The sequence below is a fragment of the Zingiber officinale genome, chromosome 4A (assembly GCF_018446385.1).
Source record: "Zingiber officinale cultivar Zhangliang chromosome 4A, Zo_v1.1, whole genome shotgun sequence".
NCBI classification, from domain to species: domain Eukaryota; kingdom Viridiplantae; phylum Streptophyta; class Magnoliopsida; order Zingiberales; family Zingiberaceae; genus Zingiber; species Zingiber officinale.
The window spans coordinates 82,999,439-83,013,771 of NC_055992.1; positions in this window are offsets into that span (position 1 = coordinate 82,999,439).

Here is a 14,333-nt window from a genome sequence, read left to right on the forward strand (position 1 = left end):
CAGGTCGACGGGCTGACCGGATGTCTGGCACGAAGCTCAGCTAGGTCGACGGGCTGACCGGATAGCTGGCACGAAGTCCAAGCGGGTCGACGGGCTGACCGGACGCTTAAGCACGAAGTCCAGCTAGGTCGACGGGCTGACCGGATAGCTGGCACGAAGTCCAGACGGGTCAAAGAGCCTGTGAGGATGCGTTCCCGGGAAGGGAACATTAAGCGTCGATCCGCCTTAGATCCATTTCGGATATCTAAGTCGAGATCGTGACTAGATTCCGGTCTCGGAAAAACGGAATCTAAGTCATACTCTTTTTCTATTACTTTGTTGAACTTTAATTATGCTAACAATCTGTTTTACAGGATATATATTTGCCTCAGACTTACTCTATTTTGCAGGAGAAGGAATTTCTGGAAATAGGAGGTCCGGGCGCCCGGAAGGGATCCGGGCGCCCGGAGGTGAATTTTATCCAAACCAAGTCGTCGTCACGTGGAGTTCACTGATTAGACCTGCCACATCGCACCAGGGCGCCCGGAGCAGCATATAAAAAAAGCCCCAGGGGTGGAGCTTCAACATCAATTCAGAATTCAGAACTCAGAACTGTTAGACTGCTTGCTCTGCTGCTCTGCACTCCAACGATGCTAACGAAGCTCCGACAACGTGCTCTTGTCCTTGTGGTTTTCTTTCTGTCGGTATACCTTTGTTTTAATTTTTATTAGCATTTCTTGTACTGTCTTTTGTAATCAAGTACTCACGGGCCTTCGAGTAGGAGTCGTCATAGGCTCCGAACGAAGTAAAAATTACTGTGTCTATTGTTTTTAAATTCCGCTGCGCTTAACTCTTTTTAACGCTATTTTTCGAATCGATATTCACCCCCCCTCTATCGACGTTTCACGATCCAACAAGTGGTATCAGAGCAGGTACCGCTCTAATTTGGTGCAACCACCAATCAGACAAGGGGTGAAAAATTAACCTTTATTTTTTGTTTCGTTTTTTTACGCTTAATTCCAATCTGGTATTATTACCTGATTTGGAAATTTTTTCGTTGCAATTAAGTCTAAATTGGTGCAACACTAATTTAGATACATCTATTATTTTTTCCCGCACTACTAATCCAAGACCAAGTCTTGGGATATTTTTTTTCGTTGTTTACTTGTGTACAGGATGTCTCAACTAGAAGGATTCAGCACAGTACGTCCTCCCCTATTCAACGGGGATGACTTCTCGTACTGGAAGAAAAGAATGGAGGTGTACCTAAAGACGGATTATGATCAATGGTTCAGCGTTATAAAGGCCTACCGAGCTCCAACCGACAACTCCGGAAATCCACTAGACACGGAACAGTGGACTCCGGACATGAGGAAAAAGGCATCGACGGAAAACAAAGCAATCAATACGCTACACTGCGGCCTAACACGAGAAGAGCTGAATCGGGAAATTGATTGAGCTACACGAAGGAACGAGCGACGCAAAGGTAACAAAAAGAGATTTACTTTTAAATAAAATATTTAATATAAAAATGCAGGAAGGGGAAACGACAAGTCAACTGCACGCGAGGATCAAAGACATCCTCAACGGACTCCACGCGATAGGTCACCAGATGGAAAACAGAGATTTAATCAGGTACGCACTAAATGCTTTTCCACGTAATAGTTTGTGGGCATCGATCGTAGATGCCTACAAAATTTCAAAAAATCTATCTAAGTTAAAATTAGACGAGCTTTTTTGTGAGTTAGAATTACATGAACAAACTAATGCTAGAGCCGAGAAAGGTATTGCTTTATTTGCAGGTTCATCCAAAGAAAAAAAGAGCAAGTCTGAATCTGAAGAAGATTCCGGTCAAGATTCCGAAGACGAAGAATACCTGGTGAACTTGGTAAGAAAAGTGTTCACCGGGAGAAAAAGGAGCTTCAGCAAGAAGGACCTTCAAAAGATCAGTTCTCCCACGGAACAAAAGAATGTGACTTGTTTCGGATGCAACAAAAAGGGGCACTACAAGAACGAATGCCCAAGACTGAAATTCGACAAACCAAAGTCAACCAAAAAAAAGGCCCTCAAAGCAACTTGGGACGACTCCTCCTCGGATGAATCGAAGGTAGAAGAGCAGAAGCACCAGAGTCATCTCGCGCTGATGGCCCGTGAAGCTGAAACAGAGGACGAATAGGAAGACGGGTCCGAACCCGAATCAAGCCACGAGTCCGTACTCGTTTCCGAAGGCCCGGATGAGGTATATTTTAATTTAAACAAAAAGTTTTTTAAAATTATTTCCTGCTTAAATAGTAAATTAGTTAAAATAGAAAATCAAAACAAATTACTCCTTGAGGAAAATCAAGACCTCAAGGAACAAATCAAAAATTCAAATTCAACTCAAGATCTAATACTTGAAGAGAATTCATCATTAAAATCAGAAATTAATAAGTTAAAAGAAATACTAGAAAAATTCACTACAAAATCAAAAAATCTAGACTTAATCTTGAATAATCAAAAGGCGTGTTATAATAAAACCGGACTCGGATACAAGATGAACTCAAATAAAACTTTTAAATCATTAATAACTCAATACAAATCAACTAATCAAGCTTGGGTTCCGAAAGCGTGTTTGACCACGCAAGTAGGACTTAATCAATATTATATACCCAAAGAAAAAATATATTATATAAACTCGAATAAACCAAATCAAAAACCAAAATATAAACCTAAATCAAAAAATTCAAAGTTTAAACATTTTACTCAACAAAATATAAATTATCACCAAGTTAATTATAACTATAAAAGAAATAGACACAAATCTAAAACTAAAATTTAAATAAAGGTCCAATAATTCAGGGGGAGACTCCAGAATAGCTAGCACCTCCAAAACTAACTTACCCGACAGGGTAACCCAAATAAACTAACCCGACAGGGTAATTAGGATTAGTTATGGATGATAGTACGTTAGGGAAGCTTGGGCATCGCATGTCTAGAAAGATATGGCTTCGATCTGGTGCATTTGGCCAAATGGAACTGACCGAAGCTACCCTTAAACAGATCCTAACTAGTTAGACCAAGATTTAGTACTAAGCTCCGTGGATAGGACTATTCGGAAAACTTCGAAAGGTTGGTTACTTTTAATGACGTCCAATTGACTCACCAAGCTTAGAAGTTTATCCGAAAAATGCCTATTTGTTGAGACCAAAACTAAACCTAAATCTAACACAAGTTAAACCAAACTCTATAATTAAATCTAATTCATCTCACAAAATTATAGGATACCCTGATTGATAATCTAGATCGGGTGAGATGAATAAGGATTAGATTAATAAATTATCAAATTAAAATTAATTAAAATTAAATTTCAAAATTCAAATTCAAATTAAATTTCAAACTTCAAGTTAAGTTAAAATTAATTAAAATTAAAATAACTTTAAAAATTATTTTAACTTTAAAAATTATTTTAACTTTTTTTTAAACAATGATTTTAACTTTAAAAATTATTTTAAAAATTAAATTAACTTTAAAAATTATTTTAAATTAACTTATTTTAACTTTAAAAATTATTTTAACTTTAAAAAATTATTTTAACTTTAAAAATTATTTTAACTTTAAAAAATTATTTTAACTTTAAAAATTATTTTTAAAATTATTTTAACTTTAAAAATTATTTTAACTTTAAAAATTATTTTAAAAATTAAATTAACTTTAAAAATTATTTTAAATTAACTTATTTTAACTTTAAAAATTATTTTAAAAATTAGATTAACTTTAAAAATTATTTTAAAATTAAATTAACTTTAAAAAAAAATTTAAAATTTTTTTTAATAATCTTCAGAGACTAACCTTAATTCCTACTCATTGTAGGAAACCAAGTGGATTTTGGACAGTGGTTGCTCCAAACACATGACTGGAGATCACACCAAGTTCACTCAACTCACTTACAAAAGCTTAGGAACAATTACCTTTGGAAACAACGGCAAACTCAAGGTAATTGGGATAGGTAATATTGAATTAAAAATAGATTTCATAATTACAAATGTTCTACTTATCGAGAATTTTAAATACAATCTCCTGAGTATAAGTCAATTGTGTGATACTAGGTATAAAGTTAAATTTCTATCCACAGAGTGTTTAATCAAACATCTGGATAATCCTACTATAAGCCTAAAAGGTTTTAGAAAAGACAACATCTATGCTATCAACTTAACCACCTCTTCAATTAAGTGTTATTTAACACAAAAAGAAGAAACTTGGTTATGGCATAGGAGAATGTCTCACACCAACTTTAGAAATATAAGCAAATTAAATGGACTAGTGAGAGGCTTACCAAAATTATCTAACCTAGATTCAACCATATGTAATGCTTGTCAACAAGGTAAACAAACAAAATCCACTCACAAACCAACAAATCAGCCACAAACCGACTTAATATTAGAACTTCTACATTTAGACCTCTCATGGAGTCAAATCCATAAATGGAAACTTATACTGTTTAGTAATAATAGATGATTATTCTAGGTTTACTTGGGTAAAATTCTTAAAACATAAAGACGAAACTTTTGAAATCTTTACAAACTTTTGCAAACAAATTGAAAACGAAAAAGATCTTAAAATTAAAAGAATTAGGAGTGACAACGGGGGAGAATTTAAAAATCATAATTTTAACAAGTTCTGTCTTGAGAATGGTTACCATCACGAATTTTCGTGTCCTAAAACCCCCTAACAAAATGGAATTGTAGAAAGAAAAAATAGAACTTTACTGGAAGTCTCTAGAACTATGTTAGAAGCTGTTAGTACAGCCTGCTATGTGTAAAATAGAACAACATTAAATAAAAGACATAATAAAACCTTCTTTGAAATATTTTATAACAAACAACCCAACATAAAATATTTTAAAATATTTGGGTGTCCAACCTACATCTTAAATACTAGAGAACACTTAGGAAAATTTACCTCTAAAGTAAAAAATGGAATTTTTGTAGAATATTCTCTAAACAATAGGGGTTACAGAATATATAATAAAATTACGTTAAAAATCGAGGAAACCACAAATGTAAAATTTGAAGAAACCCAAGGACAAACTCAACTTCAACCTATTGAAAATAATAATCCTGAAGAAACCAATCAATCCCTAGATCATGAAGAAGATGAACACACTCAAGTAAATCAACCACCTAGAACTATAAGAATCAACCCTAACCATTTAACTGATCAAATAATTGGTGATCCAGACCTAAGGGTTCAGACTAGATCATCCTTCGAACCTAAGTCAAATTTCCCTGATTTCAAAAATTGAACCCAAAACTGTAGCTGAATCCCTACTTGATCCAGATTGGATCATCGCTATGCAAGAGGAACTAGCTCAATTTGAGCGTAACGAAGTTTGGGATCTAGTACCACCACCTAAAGATAAGAAAATAATAGAAACAAAATGGGTATTTAGAAACAAATTAAGTGAAACTGGGGAAATTACTAGGAATAAGACTAGGCTAGTTGCCAAAGGGTTCAGTCAAGTTGAAGGACTTGACTACGATGAAACCTATGCCCCAGTAGCCAGATTAGAATCCATTAGAATGTTACTAAGTTATGCAACCCATAAGGGATTCAAACTATATCAAATGGATGTTAAGTCAGCTTTTCTCAATGGACTGATAAAAGAAGAAGTTTATGTATGTAGGTCAGCCTCCTGAGTTTGAAGATCTAGAATACCCTGATTATGTCTTTAAGTTACAGAAAGCATTATATGGACTTAAACAAGCACCCAGGGCATGGTATGAAAGGCTAACATCTTACTTAACATCCAAAGGATTCAACCAAGGTCAAATTGACCCTACCTTGTTTGTTAAATTACTAAATAACGATATATTTATAGCACAAATATATGTAGATGATATAATATTTGGTTCAACTAACTCAGACTTTTTAGAGGAATTTATCAACCTAATGGAACAAGAATTTGAAATGAGCTTAGTAGGAAAATTGACCTATTTTATAGGTTTACAAATTAAACAAACAAATGAAGGAAATTACATTTATCAACATAAATACACTAAAGAATTACTTAAAAAATTCGAAATGGAAAATACAAAAGAAATAAAAACACCTATGGCAGTAAACACAATCTTAGACAACCTAAATGGAAAACAGTGGATCTAAAGTATTATAGAAGTGCAATAGGTAGTCTACTTTACTTAACTACAAGCCGACCTGATATCTTATTTGCAGTTAGTATGTGTGCTAGATACCAAACCTGTGCTAAAGAATCCCATTTGACTCAACTCAAAAGAATTTTTAGATATCTTAAGGGAACAACAAATGTAGGAATTTGGTATCCTAGGACCAATAACTTTGAATTAATAGGATATTCTAACTCAGATTATACTGGATGTAAATTAGACCGCAAAAGCACAAGTGGTGGATGGCAACTACTAGGTCCATCACTTGTCAGCTGGTTCAGTAGAAAGCAACACTGTGTTGCACTATCTACAACTGAGTCATAATACATAGCCATAGGAGAATGTGTTGCCCAATTATTATGGATGATGCATACCTTAAAAGATTTCAACTTAAAAATCACAAATGTAAAAGTTTTAATTGACAATATTAGCTCGATCAATTTAACAAAAAATCCAGTGCATCATTCAAGAACCAAACACATTGAAATCAGGCACCACTTTATCAGGGATCATGTTACTAAGGGTGACATTGAGCTCAAATACATTGAGTCCAAGTCAAACTTAGCTGACATATTTGTAGGACCGTTGAGCCGGCTAGAAGGGGGGTTGAATAGCCCTGAATAAAACATAACCCTTTCTCAAATAATTAAGCTAACACTTGAAAAATAGATTAAGTAGAAAATAAAGCATAAAAACGAGGCACCGGATTTGACTTGGTTACAACCGGGGAGGTTGCTAATCCAAGGAAGATGATTGCACTAAGAACTCCTTCAGGCAGAGAAAAGAAAGAAGCTAATCAAGGCAGTGGAAGCACACAAGTGTTGTTACAATTTCTGAACTGCTGATTAGCTTCTGGACCAAGGCTATATTTATAGCCTTAGTCGGGGCACCTAGAAGGGTTCCGGGCGCCCTAGGGGGATAAAATTTTATCCCCCTACGTTCAGATCGCGTAAATCGTGATCTTGGTCAGAATCAGGGTCCGGGCGCCCGGAAGGGTTCCGGGCGCCCCGGAGGGCTCCGGGCGCCCCAGACTGTTCCGGGTGCGCCGGAGCCCAAAGTCAACAACCGTTGACTTTTTCGTCCGGGACCTCTTCTCTGGTTTAGTCCCGCCTCGGTCCGGTTCTTCTCCTCCGGATCCGCTCACTTGGGTGATCTCTTCCCGACTTTCGTCCCTCGGAACCACCACGCGCTTCCTTCTCGTCCGCCGGTGTACTCTTCCGCAGCACCTCGTCCCTCGGACTGCCGTCCTTCTCGCTAGCTGCGTCTTCCGCTCGACTACCTGTGTTCCTAAGCTCCTGCACACTTAGACACAAGGTTAGAAACAAACAGGACCTAACTTAACTTGTAACCAAGTCAACTGCTGAGTCTTCTTTCATACTTTGTTGTTAATTAATTTTGTTGTTATCATTTAAGAGTTGAAAGTTTGAGGAGGGTACTTTTAATTTGCAGGTAATTCACCCCTCCTCTCTTGCCGGCCCCGCTGCACCAACATTTGGCTCATCGCTGGCCATAGGCATGTTGCCAGCCACACGGAATGCCATCACCAACCCCAGAATTCCATCACTGGTGTGTCCTGACGATGTGGTTCTGCCCGCGACACAGTTGCTAGTACGTCGGCTCACTAAATAGTTGTAGGCACGCAACTTTCTTCAAAAAATTATAAATCACGATTATCCAGTTCTTCTTCTCTGAACCGTGCTCTGATACCATTGTTGATAATAAGAAAATTCATATGAAACAAAAAGACTTGTAGTGGTCTTTAGAGAAGAAATCAACGAAGATCTTGCTGTTGGAAGAACGATCATGAACAAATCGGACTACCCTCTGTATTCCACGAACTAAATCCCTCTCTACTAGATGTTCTCCTTGCACACCCCTTGGATGAATTCATCATCTTTGACTTGGATGCCCTTATATAAAAGGATTGAGGAAAATAAAGGGGAAGGGACCTCCCTTCATCTCCTTAACGTTTGCATCAATGAGGAAGACTAAGGGGAAAAGGCGCCCCTTCATCTCCTCAACGTCCAACATTATCCTAGTCTAGGTCAAGTTTATAAAGCTTTATGGAAATCCCATTGATGCAAATCAACGTTGGTGCCAAGAGGTTTTATTCTTTATTTTTAGAAAGGTATTATATTGTTTATTATGAAGTGATGCATGAGACACATCTCTTATTGTAGAATAGGAGCAAGATCTTTAATGTAAGTACCCCATTGTGGTTTTAGTGTTATTAACTAGGTTAAATTAGGTCCTATATTTGTTTGATGTATTATGTCTAAGTGTGCAGGAACTTAGAAGCACAGAAAGTCGAGCGAAAGATGCAGTTAGTGAGAAGGATAACATAGGAGAGAGCCGACGGACTCAGTGTGTCTGAGAGGTGAGGTGCTGCAGAAGAGTACGCTGGTGGATGAGAAAAAAGTGCAAGGCATTTTAGAGGGATGAGAAACTAGAGCGGAAGCTTGCTTGAGGAGAGGATCAGAAAATGGATTCAGGTGAGTCCTATTTTGGATGGCCAAAATTACCCAAGCGAATGGAGCCAGAACAGAGGAGAAATGGACAGTCAACAGGTTATTGATTATTCGAGTGCCTGGACCAAGTCCAGGTGCCTAGACTACCCTAGGCAGCCCAGGGCACGTCCGTATGAGCCTTCCTGAGCGCAGGCGTCCTAGCGCCCTGACTTGGTTCGGGCATCCGGACCAAATAAATTTTATCTTTGTTGAGTTGTTCCGATGTGGATAAAGTTTTATCTGTTGGTTAATCCTAGGAAAACGTACCGATTCCACTGTACAAAATTTTTGTACAAGTGTCGAACCTTTCCTTAAATAACCTATTGTATTCTTTAGAAGTTAAATTAGGAATCGCAGACGAAACTTAACATCATTGATTCCAAATTTAACTTATTTGTTCTTAATGGTTTAGATTTGAATCGCAAGCAGAACTTAACACTATTGATTCAAATCTACCTAAGTTATTAATTCCATAAATATTAATTTTTAAAATTGGCTTCCAGGACTGCATGGCGAGACACATGACCTTCTTGGATATGGGAGCAACCACCATCGCCTAGGCAAAGCCTTTTAAGGAAAGCTAATATTTATTTCCTTAAATAACTCTAGGTTAACCAAAAAGAACAATCGAATCACAATTTCGAAAAAGAAGAAAACACAAAATCGAAAAATAAATTCGATAAACTAGATCTAATTGCCTCTTGTATTTAGAATTCATACAAAGAAAAATAACTAGTATGATGCGGAAGAAAATTACTAGTTATACCTTCTCTTTGTAAGCTAATGACCTCGAGATCTTCGCCTTGGACGTCGTGTGGGCGACGATCCTCCAAGATGAACACCACCCAAAAGAGTCCTTCCTCTTCCTCTAGAATTCGGCCACCACCACCACCAAGGAGAAGAGAGCAAAGGGAAAGGGAGAAGGGAGAGGGCCGGCCACCAAAGGATCTCCAAACAAGAGAATAAGAGTTGTTTCATGAAGCCCCCTCACCCCTTCTTTTATATTACTTTCCCAAGGCAAATAAGGAAAAATCTTTTACAAAAAATAAAATCATCCAAGAGTTTTTCTTTTTCCCTTTTTATTTTTCCTTTTCTTTCCTCTTGATTGAATCAATCATCAATCAATGGTTGTGATCAATCCTATTTGGTTTAGGATTAAACTTGGCCGGCCCCTTGCTTGGGCACCAAGCAAGGTGGCCGACCAACAAATTTAGGAAAGGAATAATAATTTTTTTAAAAAATTTACAAGAGAAAAAACTCTTATAAAATTTTACAAACTCTCTTTCCTAAAGTAGAAGTTAAAAAAAAAGGAAAGTTTCTAAAAATTAAAACCATGTTTTAAATTTAAAAACTCTCTTACAAAATTTCCTTTTTTAACATGATGATAGAAAATTTTAATTTTAAAACTTATCTTCCTTTTTTTTCTTAAACCATGAGGATGGTTAAAAAAGGAAAGTTTTAAAACTTTTAAAACTCTCTATTAAAACATATGGCCTGAATTCAAATAAAGAAAGTTTAAAAATTAAAATATCTCTTTTAAAACTTATAGTTTTCTACAAAGAGAAGATTTTAAAAATTTAAAACAACCCTCCTATTTAAATTAATATTGGCCGACCCCTACAAGCTTGGTCACCAAGCAATAGGGTCGGCCCCTATAAGAGGATGTGGCCGACCATTGCTTGGTCACCAAGCAATGGTCCGACCCCCTTCTTGGACACCAAGAAGAGCCTTACATTTGGATGGACTTGAGGCTATAATGAGTCTACGACAGGGACCTAGAGGAGAAATTGATTTTGGCCTTCCGATGAGCTTGAGTATCCCGTGCTCGCCCCGAACACACAACTCAAGTTCATCGATAACAACTCATTCCACTAGAGAGTTATTACCGCACTACCGCACCAATCTCAAATTACATTATGGGCTCCTTCTTATCATGAGTGTGTTAGTCTCCCTGTGTTTAAGATTACGAATGCCCACTAATTAAGTAAGTTACTGACAACTTACTTAATTAATATCTAGCTCCAAGAGTAGTACCACTCAACTTTATTGTCATGTCGGAGTAGGTCCACCTGCAGGGTTTAACATGACAATCCTTATGAGCTCCTCTTGGGGACATTCTCAACTTAGATAACTAGGACACAGATTCCTTCTATAATCAACAACACACAGTATAGGTAATATCATTTCCTAACTTATTGGGCATATTGATTTATCGAGCTAAACCTCACCCTTTGATAAATCAAAGAAATAAATATTAAATATATGTGCTTGTTATTATATTAGGATTAAGAGCACACACTTCCATAATAACTAAGGTTTAGTTCTTTTACTAAGTCAGTACAAAAAGAACTTACCTAAATGATCCAACTCAATACACTTAAAGTGTATCAGTGTAATTTATTAGTCAAGATAAACTAATACTTAATTACACTACGACTATTCTGATGGTTCGTTCCTTTCCATCTTAGTCGCGAGCAACTGTTTATAATTTATAGAGAACCAACAACATGATCTTCTGAGTGTGACACCACACTCCATGTTGTCTACTATATAAATTAATTGAACAATTACATTTCTTAAATGCAGATATTTAACCAATGTGATTCTTTTATTTCAACAAATAAATGTTTACAAAAACTAGGCTTTTAGTATACACTCTAACAATCTCCCACTTATACTAAAAGACTAAGCTGCTATATCTGTTGCCTTAGATCTGATTCTCATCCGCTCCACATGCCGATCAAAAGCTTTCGCCGGAAGGGCCTTTGTGAAAGGATCTGCCAGGTTATCTTCTGATGCAATCTTGGCGACGACAACTTCTCCTCACTTGACGATGTCTCGTATCAGGCGGTACTTGCACTCTATATGTTTACTTGCTTCATGGGCTCGTGGTTCCTTCGAGTTTGCAACTGCATCACTATTATCATAATAAATTGTGATGATCTTGGGCAAACCAGGAATCACATCTAAATCCATTAGAAAGTTCCTGAGCCATACAGCTTCTTTGGCTGCCTCAGAGGCTGTCACATACTCTGCTTCAATGGTTGAGTCTGAAATGCATTTCTGCTTAACACTCCTCCATGCAATGACTCCACCTCCTAAAGTAAATACATAGCCTGACGTAGACTTACTATTGTCCCTATCTGATTGGAAATCCGAATCCGTGTAACCCACAGGGAGCAAATCGTCTGCTTGGTAGATTAGCATATAATCTCTAGTCCTCCTCAGGTACTTTAAAATATGCTTTACCACAGTCCAATGTCCTGTCCAGGGTTACTCTGATATCTGCTAACGATGCCCACAGCAAAACAGATATCAGGTCTCGTACACAGCATTGCATACATATGGCTTTCTACAGCCGAGGCATAAGGAACTGCCTTCATGTCCTTTATCTCCTTTGATGTCTTCGGAGACATCTCTTTAGATAAAGCTACTCCATGCCTAAAAGGTAAGAAACCTTTCTTAGAGTTTTGCATGCTAAAACGAGCAAGGATTGTATCTATATATAAAGCTTGGGATAGGCACAACATTCTTTTCTTGCGATCCCTTATAACTTTGTCCCAAGAATGTGTGCACATTCTCCTAAGTCCTTCATATTAAATTGTTTGGACAACCATACCCTTACGTCCGATAATACCTTAACATTATTGCCAATTAACAAAATATCATCTACGTATAGTACAAGAAATACCACCACGTTTCCGTAACACTTCTTGTATACACAGGAAATCCATATGACTGGATTACTTCATTAAACTGGATGTTCCAAGATCTTGAAGCTTGCTTCAGTCCATAAATTGACCGATTGAGCTTACACACTAGATGCTCTTTGCCCTTTTCAATGAACCCTTCTGGTTGCTTCATATGGATGTTTTCTTTAAGACTTCCGTTAAGGAAAGCTGTCTTGACATCCATTTGCCAAATCTCATAATCCATATGAGTGGCAATGGATAAGAGTATTCAGATAGACTTAAGCATAGCTACTGGCAAGAAAGTCTCCTCATAATTGATTCCCTCCTTCTGAGTATACCCTTTCGCAACAAGCCTTGCTTTAAAGGTTTCTACCTTCCCATCTATCCCTCTTTTCCTTTTGTAGATCCACTTGCATCCAATGGATTTTACACCATCAGGTGATTCTACAAGCTCCCAGACCTTATTAGAATACATAGAGTCTATTTCTGAATTCATTGCCTTTTGCCAAGATACTGCATCTATATCTTGGAGTGCTTTGTCATATGTTCGGGGATCAGGTTCATGTTTACCTGAAATCAAGTCCGAGGACTCTCCTAAAAACATGAATATCTCAGGTTGCCTCACAACCCTCCCACTACGACGAGGCACTGTCTCTGGCTGTGTATCATATGTGACTCGTGTTGCAGTTTCTTGTGGTACTTCATCTTGTACTGTTGGTACTAAAATAGACGTGTCCTCTCTAATTTCTTCTAAAACTATTTCACTCATGGGCTTATGGTTCATTACATAATCTTCTTCTAAAAATCGAGCATTGGTGCTAACAATGATCTTCTGATTTTTAGGATTATAAAATAAGTCACCTTTCGTTCCCTTAGGATATCCCACAAACAGACAAACTTCTGTACGTGATTCCAACTTGTCAATATCTCCCTTCAGCACATGTGCTGTACTACCCCATATCCAGATATGATTCAGACTAGGCTTACGCTCATTCCATAATTCCATGGGAGTAGAAGGAACTGTTTTAGAAGGTACCATATTCAGAATGTATACTGCTGTTTCTAAAGCATATCCCCAAAACGAATTTGATAATTCTGAATAACTCATCTTTGATCTAACCATTTCCATAAGAGTCTTATTCCTTCGTTCTGCCACACCATTCTGATGGGGTGTACCAGGCGCAGACAATTGGGATTGAATCCCGACTTCTGATAAGTAATTCCTAAACTCTCCAAAGAGGTACTTGCCACCACGGTCAGACCGTAGTGTCTTGATACTTTTACCAAGACGTTTCTCCAAATCAACCCTATATTCTTTGAACTTGTCAAAGCATTCAGACTTGCGGCGCATCAGGTAAATATATCTGTATCTTGAATAATCGTCTATAAAAGAGACGAAGTATTCATAACCACCTCTTGCCTGGATAGACATAGGACCACACAAATCAGAATGAACCAGTTCTAATGCATCTTTGGCTCTATACCCCTTGGTCTTAAAAGGTCTCTTGGTCATTTTTCCTTCCAAGCAAGATTCACATGTTGGAAAGTTTTCCAACTCTAATGAACCCAAGAGTCTATCGGCTACAAGCCTTTGAATCCTACTTAAGTTAATATGTCCAAGCCTTAGATGCCAAAGATACGTTTGGTTCATTTCCGAAGGTTCTTTTCTCTTATTAGAGTTAGAAGATGTGTTATTAATTTCCATATTTTACTTTGTGGGAGAAATTGGATTTAAAGTGTATAAATTGGCAACCAATGCACCAGAACAGATAATCACCTTATTTCTCTTTATAACGATATTGTTACTAAAAGAAACTGAATATCCATCCAAATACAGTTTAGAAACTGAAATTAAATTCTTTCTAAAACTAGGTACATAAAGATAATTTCTTAAAATCAAATTTCTATTCCTATCAAAAGATAAGTAGATGTCTCCCACTGTAACAGACACCACCTTAGTAGCATTGCCCATATAGACGGTTATCTCTCCATCA